Raw genomic sequence first — 6,813 nt, forward strand, 5'->3', positions numbered from 1 at the left:
ACTTATACGCCTATCACTTATATACCTTTTATGTGTCTGGACATATATATTTCTCCGGGCTCCTTGTACGTTTTCTCTCCTGTAATGAGATGTTTGTAGATGATGAGTAAATCCAGAACATTACACAGAACGTTGTCTTTAGCTTTTTCTAGTTATAGCACAGAGAAGAACATAGATTGACCTCGGACACAACTCTTCTCATCTCAGGAAAACCCAGAACTAATGAAGGGAGTCGTCCACTCTGGACATAGAACATGTGAGGGAACAATATATTTCTAGATTTATGTCTGAGATGTTCTGTTATGTCTTTCATAGTGAGGAAAAGCAAGTGGAAGAGATTAGAGTGGAAGAAGGAGGAGAAGTAAAGGAAGAACTGAAGGAGGAGGAGAAAGCAGAGGAGACCACCGTGGTGATGTAAGTAGAGGTAGAAGGCGCTGATTACAGACATAACATCAGAGACATCTGATCTCTACAGGTCGAGGGGTAGGACGTCTGTCTCCACATCTCACCAGCTGTAGAGAGACACCCACACTGGGGGGCTCCATGTATTCAGCAGATAATACTGTACATGGACACTGAGAACGGTTGTGGACATGAATTAGGAGCCCCCATTATCTGACATGGTCACGGGGTGCAGGAAGAGACTCCAGCGATCTAATGTGACAGCCGCAGAGACTCCATATTCCAGATATGAGGAGACAGAGATCGCGTCTCCTCATCTTCCTCTGAGGATCCTTTAGGGATGGCGACAGATACAATAGGAAGAGGATTATTATTATTAGGGGCAGACAGTGATTTTTTGGGGTGATAACACTGACATTATATGGGGTCCCTACAGGATGATCCTCCACTTATAATGGATAAAACTGGAGACCACTATGTAGTAGATTATTATTGGGGTCATGGGGCTATAAATCTTTGCTCCCAACATTCTAATCTAATGGGATGTTTTCTATTCTGTGTTTCAGTGAGGATGCGGAGAAAGTGAAGAAATTGAAAGAAGCCGCCAAGTATGAGTAAGTGTCCGCAGAGAATGGCTGCCAGCCATAATTGGGGTCATCACATCTCATTGTCTTTGTTTTTCTCTCTCTGGATTTTTTAGAGCAGATAAAGCCATGTACATCTGGCTGGCGGACAACATGTGAGTGATAGAAGATCTTGTTACTACAGATATGTCTTTCTTTGGGGTCTGCTCATCTCCAGGAGTCATTATCACCTCTTGTAAATCACAGGGACTAGGCAGAGTTGTCACAGTGTAAAGGTACCGTTACACTAAACGATTTACCAATGATCACGACCAGCGATACGACCTGGCCGTGATCGTTGGTAAGTCGTTGTGTGGTCGCTGGGGAGCTGTCACACAGACAGCTCTCTCCAGCGACCAATGATCCGGGGAAAGACTTCGGCATCGTTGAAACTGTCTTCAACGATGCCGGAGTCGCCGGGTAACCAGGGTAAACATCGGGTTACTAAGCGTAGGGCCGCACTTAGTAACCCGATATTTACCCTGGTTACCATTGTAAAAATTTAAAAAAAAAAAAACACTACATACTCACATTCTGATGTCTGTCACGTCGCCCGGCGCCAGCTTCCCTGCACTGTGTAAGCGCCGGCCGTAAAGCAGAGCGGTGGCGTCACCGCTGTGCTCTGCTTTACGGCCGGCCGGCGCTGACACAGTGCAGGGAAGCTGACGCCGGGAGACGTGACAGACATCGGATTGTGAGTATGTAGTGTTTTTTTTTTTACTTTTACAATGGTAACCAGGGTAAATATTTACCCCGGTTACAGGTGAACACATCGCTAGATCGGCGTCACACATGCCGATTCAGCGATGTCAGTGGGGTGATCAGCGATCAAAAAAAGGTCCTGATCATTCCCCATGACCAACGATCTCCCAGCAGGGGCCTGATCGTTGGTCGCTGTCACACATAAAGATATCGTTAGCGGGATCGTTGCTACGTCACAAAAAAGCGTGACGTTGCAATGATATCGTTAACGAAATCGTTATGTGTGAAGGTACCTTTAGTCAGAGCTTGGGGGGACACAGGACGGTAACCAGCTGTATGGGGGGTGGTGGGGTCTATACATATCGTGCTGCAGAGATTGGAGCTGCTGTCATATGGCAGCTTCTCCTTCCCGCCCTTCATACCCTGATCCTAGTGATCGGCTGAGGAAGGAAAGAAACCGAACAGCTGAAAGTACATAGTCACATAATAGCTCAGAGAAAAGACCCCGCACACATTAAGCCCCCAAACCATTATTGGGCTGACAGCGATCTTTCCCGACTCCCCCATACACAGGACGCTCAGCTCGGCCCAGCACCCCTGTGTTCTCTATGACAGAGCCGCTGCCAGACTCCTCTGGGAATCCAACAGGCCGGATCCTTCTCTCCCGACATCACACATAACTATAGGGCCCTGGGATGGAGATTACATGGGGACACAGGAGCTTTATGCTTGGACTTTAGTGATAATAATCTGGATATTCCCAACATTGTTTTGTATTTCTTCAGTAAATAGAGAATTTCTTTGTGGCTAATGGCTTCTATTTCCCTCCAGCTCCATTGAAGAAACACCACCGCCACCATCAAGGTAAATACACGTCCGACCCTGACGAGTGAGGCCATTCTGCTCTTATATATTATCCCCTGTACAGTCTTTGTGGGGGAGTCAGGACCCTCTTCAAGAAATGGTTGTGGTGAGGGTGTATGTATTTGGTTAAAGGATACATTCCGTAATACTGGCCATGTGGAGGGCGGCCCAGCCTCACCTGGTTTTTAACACTGGTAATGCTGGGAAATGTAGAATCACTGCCCCCGAAAATGGGAGGAGCTTAGAAGTTGGGGTCACCCTCATATTCACCCCAAAGTCAGATGTGGTGGCTGCAATGGGGAAAATTAAGTGACTATTTCCATAGCTCATTGTGTCATTAGGAGACGTTTCTGTTCTCAGCTAAATCTCATTTCTTTCTTTTTAGCTTCCTGTCCACCTTCTGCTGCTGCTGCCCGACCCAGAAGTAAAATGTAAGTATACAAGACTATGACACAAGGGGGCGCTCTACTCCTTACATTCATCCCTGTACAGAGTATAAACTATACAATGTGCTGCTTGCTATTTGCTCACTTTCATCCTCAGGATCAGAAGCCACTGATCATAAAGTGCTGGGACTTTCAGTATCAGTCACTGGCGGGCGTATCAGTCACTGGTAGGCGTATCAGTCACTGGGGGGCGTATCAGTCACTGGTGGGCATATCAGTCACTGGTGGGCATATCAGTCACTGGGGGCGTATCAGTCACTAGTGGGCATATCAGTCACTGGTAGGCGTATCAGTCACTGGGGGGCATATCAGTCATTGGGGGGGCGTATCAGTCACTGCTGGGCATATCAGTCACTGGTGGGCATATCAGTCACTGGGGGCGTATCAGTCACTAGTGGGCATATCAGTCACTGGTAGGCGTATCAGTCACTAGTGGGCATATCAGTCACTGGTAGGCGTATCAGTCACTAGTGGGCGTATCAGTCACTGGGGGGCATATCAGTCACTGGTAGGCATATCAGTCACTGGGGGGACGTATCAGTCACTGGGGGGCATACCAGTCACTAGTGGGCATATCAGTCACTGGTAGGCGTATCAGTCACTAGTGGGCATATCAGTCACTGGTAGGCGTATCAGTCACTAGTGGGCATATCAGTCACTGGTAGGCGTATCAGTCACTGGTGGGCATATCAGTCACTGGGAGCGTATCACTCACTGGCGGGCGTATCAGTCACTGGTAGGCATATCAGTCACTGGCCGGCGTATCAGTCACTGGCGGGCGTATCAGCCACTGGTAGGAAAATCAGTCACTCGTGGGAGTATTAGTCACTGGCGGGCGTATCAGTCACTGGTGGGCGTATCAGTCACTGGTGGGCGTATCAGTCACTGGGGGGCGTATCAGTCACTGGTGGGTCTATCAGTTACTGGTGGGCGTATCAGTCACTGGGGGGCGTATCAGTCACTGGTGGGTCTATCAGTTACTGGCGGGCGTATCAGTCACTGGCGGGCGTATCAGTCACTGGCGGGCGTATCAGTCACTGGTGGGTGTATCAGTCACTGGGGTGCGTATCAGTCACTGGGGGCGTATCAGTCACTGGGGGCGTATTAGTCACTGGGGGGCGTATCAGTCACTAGTAGGCGTATCAGTCACTGGTGGGCGTATCAGTCACTGGTAGGCAAATCAGTCACTGGCGGGCGTATCAGTCACTGGTGGGCGTATCAGTCACTGGTAGGAAAATCAGTCACTCATGGGAGTATTAGTCACTGGTGGGCGTTTCAGTCACTGGTAGGCATATCAGTCACTGGTGGGCGTATCAGTCACTGGGGGGCGTATCAGTCACTGGTAGGCGTATCAGTCACTGGTGGGCGTATCAGTCACTGGGGGGTGTATCAGTTACTGGCGGGCGTATCAGTTACTGGCGGGCGTATCAGTCACTGGCGGGCGTATCAGTCACTGGCGGGCGTATCAGTCACTGGCGGGCGTATCAGTCACTGGCGGGCGTATCAGTTACTGGGGGGCGTATCAGTCACTGGGGGCGTATCAGTCACTAGTAGGCGTATCAGTCACTGGTAGGCATATCAGTCACTGGTGGGCGTATCAGTCACTGGTGGGTGTATCAGTTACTGGCGGGCGTATCAGTCACTGGCGGGCGTATCAGTCACTGGCGGGCGTATCAGTTACTGGGGGGCGTATCAGTCACTGGGGGCGTATCAGTCACTAGTAGGCGTATCAGTCACTAGTAGGCGTATCAGTCACTGGTAGGCGTATCAGTCACTGACGGGCGTATCAGTCACTGGTGGGCGTATCAGTCACTGGGGGGCGTATCAGTCACTGGTAGGAAAATCAGTCACTCGTAGGAGTATTAGTCACTGGTGGGCGTTTCAGTCACTGGTAGGCATATCAGTCACTGGTGGGCGTATCAGTCACTGGGGGGCGTATCAGTCACTGGTAGGCGTATCAGTCACTGGTGGGTGTATCAGTTACTGGCGGGCGTATCAGTCACTGGCGGGCGTATCAGTCACTGGCGGGCGTATCAGTCACTGGCAGGCGTATCAGTCACTGGTGGGCGTTTCAGTCACTGGTAGGCATATCAGTCACTGGTGGGCGTATCAGTCACTGGGGGGCGTATCAGTCACTGGTAGGCGTATCAGTCACTGGTGGGCGTATCAGTTACTGGCGGGCGTATCAGTCACTGGCGGGCGTATCAGTCACTGGCGGGCGTATCAGTCACTGGCGGGCGTATCATTCACTGGGGGCGTATCAGTCACTGGGGGGCGTATCAGTCACTAGTAGGCGTATCAGTCACTAGTAGGCGTATCAGTCACTGGTAGGCATATCAGTCACTGGCGGGCGTATCAGTCACTGGTGGGCGTATCAGTCACTGGGGGGCGTATCAGTCACAGCCGGGCGTATCAGTCACTGGGGGGCGTATCAGTCACTGGGGGGCGTATCAGTCACTGGTAGGAAAATCAGTCACTCGTGGGAGTATTAGTCACTGGTGGGCATGTCAGTCACTGGTAGGCATATCAGTCACTGGTGGGCGTATCAGTCACTGGGGGCGTATCAGTCACTGGTAGGCGTATCAGTCACTGGTGGGTGTATCAGTTACTGGTGGGCGTATCAGTCACTGGTACGCGTATCAGTTACTGGCGGGTGTATCAGTCACTGGTGGGTGTATCAGTTACTGGTGGGAGTATCAGTCACTGGTAGGTGTATCAGTCACTGGTAAGTGTATCAGTCACTGGTGGGTGTATCAGTTACTGGCAATCCTTGGCTCATCTCCACTTTTTCTCGCTTGAGCTGCCCCTACTTCTTGATTGATGATGGATACGTCTCTGTACAGTACATTTTTCAGGTGGTTAATCCAGGCAGGTTAGATGACACTGTGTAACATATCTTCTTCTCTCTTTCAGGGTTGTGTCTGCAAGCTAAATTAAAGTTAATATTCCGGTTGTTTTGGTTTCTCCCGTTATTGACCCGGCTCGTATTCCATCCTATCTGATCTCTCCACTCCTGACCTCGGCTACGCATTCTGATCCTGTGCTGCCTGACCCGACCTCGGACCGCCTGACCACGTCATTGTCTTCGCCCTCCTGTACCTCGTACATGTTTTTAACCCCTTTACCCCCAAGGGTGGTTTGCACGTTATGACCAGGCCAATTTTTACATTTCTGACCACTGTCCCTTTATGAGGTTATAACTCTGGAACATTTCAACGGATCCCGGTGATTCTGACATTGTTTTCTTGTGAAATATTGTACTTCATTGAATTTTTATGCCCTTAAATCACAGAGATATGTCACACAAAATACTTAATAAGTAACATTTTCCACATGTCTACTTTACATCAGCACAATTTTGGAAAAAACTTTTTTTTTTGATAGGGAGTTATATGGATTAAAAGTTGACCAGCAATTTCTCATTTTTATAACACCATTTTTTTAGGGACCACATCACATTTGAAGTCATTTTAAGGGGTCTATATGATAGAAAATACCCAAGTGTGACACCATTCTAAAAACTGCACCCCTCAAGGTTCTCAAAACCACATTCAAGAAGTTTATTAACCCTTCAGTTGTTTCACAAGAATTTTTGGAATGTTTAAAAAAAATGAACATTTAATTTTTTTTTCACAAACATTTTACTTCAGCTCCAATTTGTTTTATTTTACCAAGGGTAACAGGAGAAAATGGACCACAAAAGTTGTTTTAAAATTTGTCCTAAGTAGCTGGATACCCAATATGTGGGGGTAAACCACTGTTTGGGCGCATGGCAG

At 48.8% G+C, this 6,813-nt stretch overlaps 1 long non-coding RNA gene across 1 annotated transcript; it reads left to right on the forward strand.

Moving 5' to 3' along the window:
• Positions 1-968: 968 nt before the first annotated feature.
• On the forward strand, positions 969-6,215 carry LOC138641511 (uncharacterized). The gene is made up of 5 exons (XR_011313891.1): positions 969-1,016; positions 1,103-1,141; positions 2,559-2,591; positions 2,977-3,022; positions 5,951-6,215. It is a non-coding gene; the product is annotated as an uncharacterized lncRNA (long non-coding RNA).
• The last annotated feature ends 598 nt before the right edge of the window (positions 6,216-6,813 follow it).

This window comes from Ranitomeya imitator, chromosome 6 (genome assembly GCF_032444005.1).
Source record: "Ranitomeya imitator isolate aRanImi1 chromosome 6, aRanImi1.pri, whole genome shotgun sequence".
Taxonomy (NCBI): domain Eukaryota; kingdom Metazoa; phylum Chordata; class Amphibia; order Anura; family Dendrobatidae; genus Ranitomeya; species Ranitomeya imitator.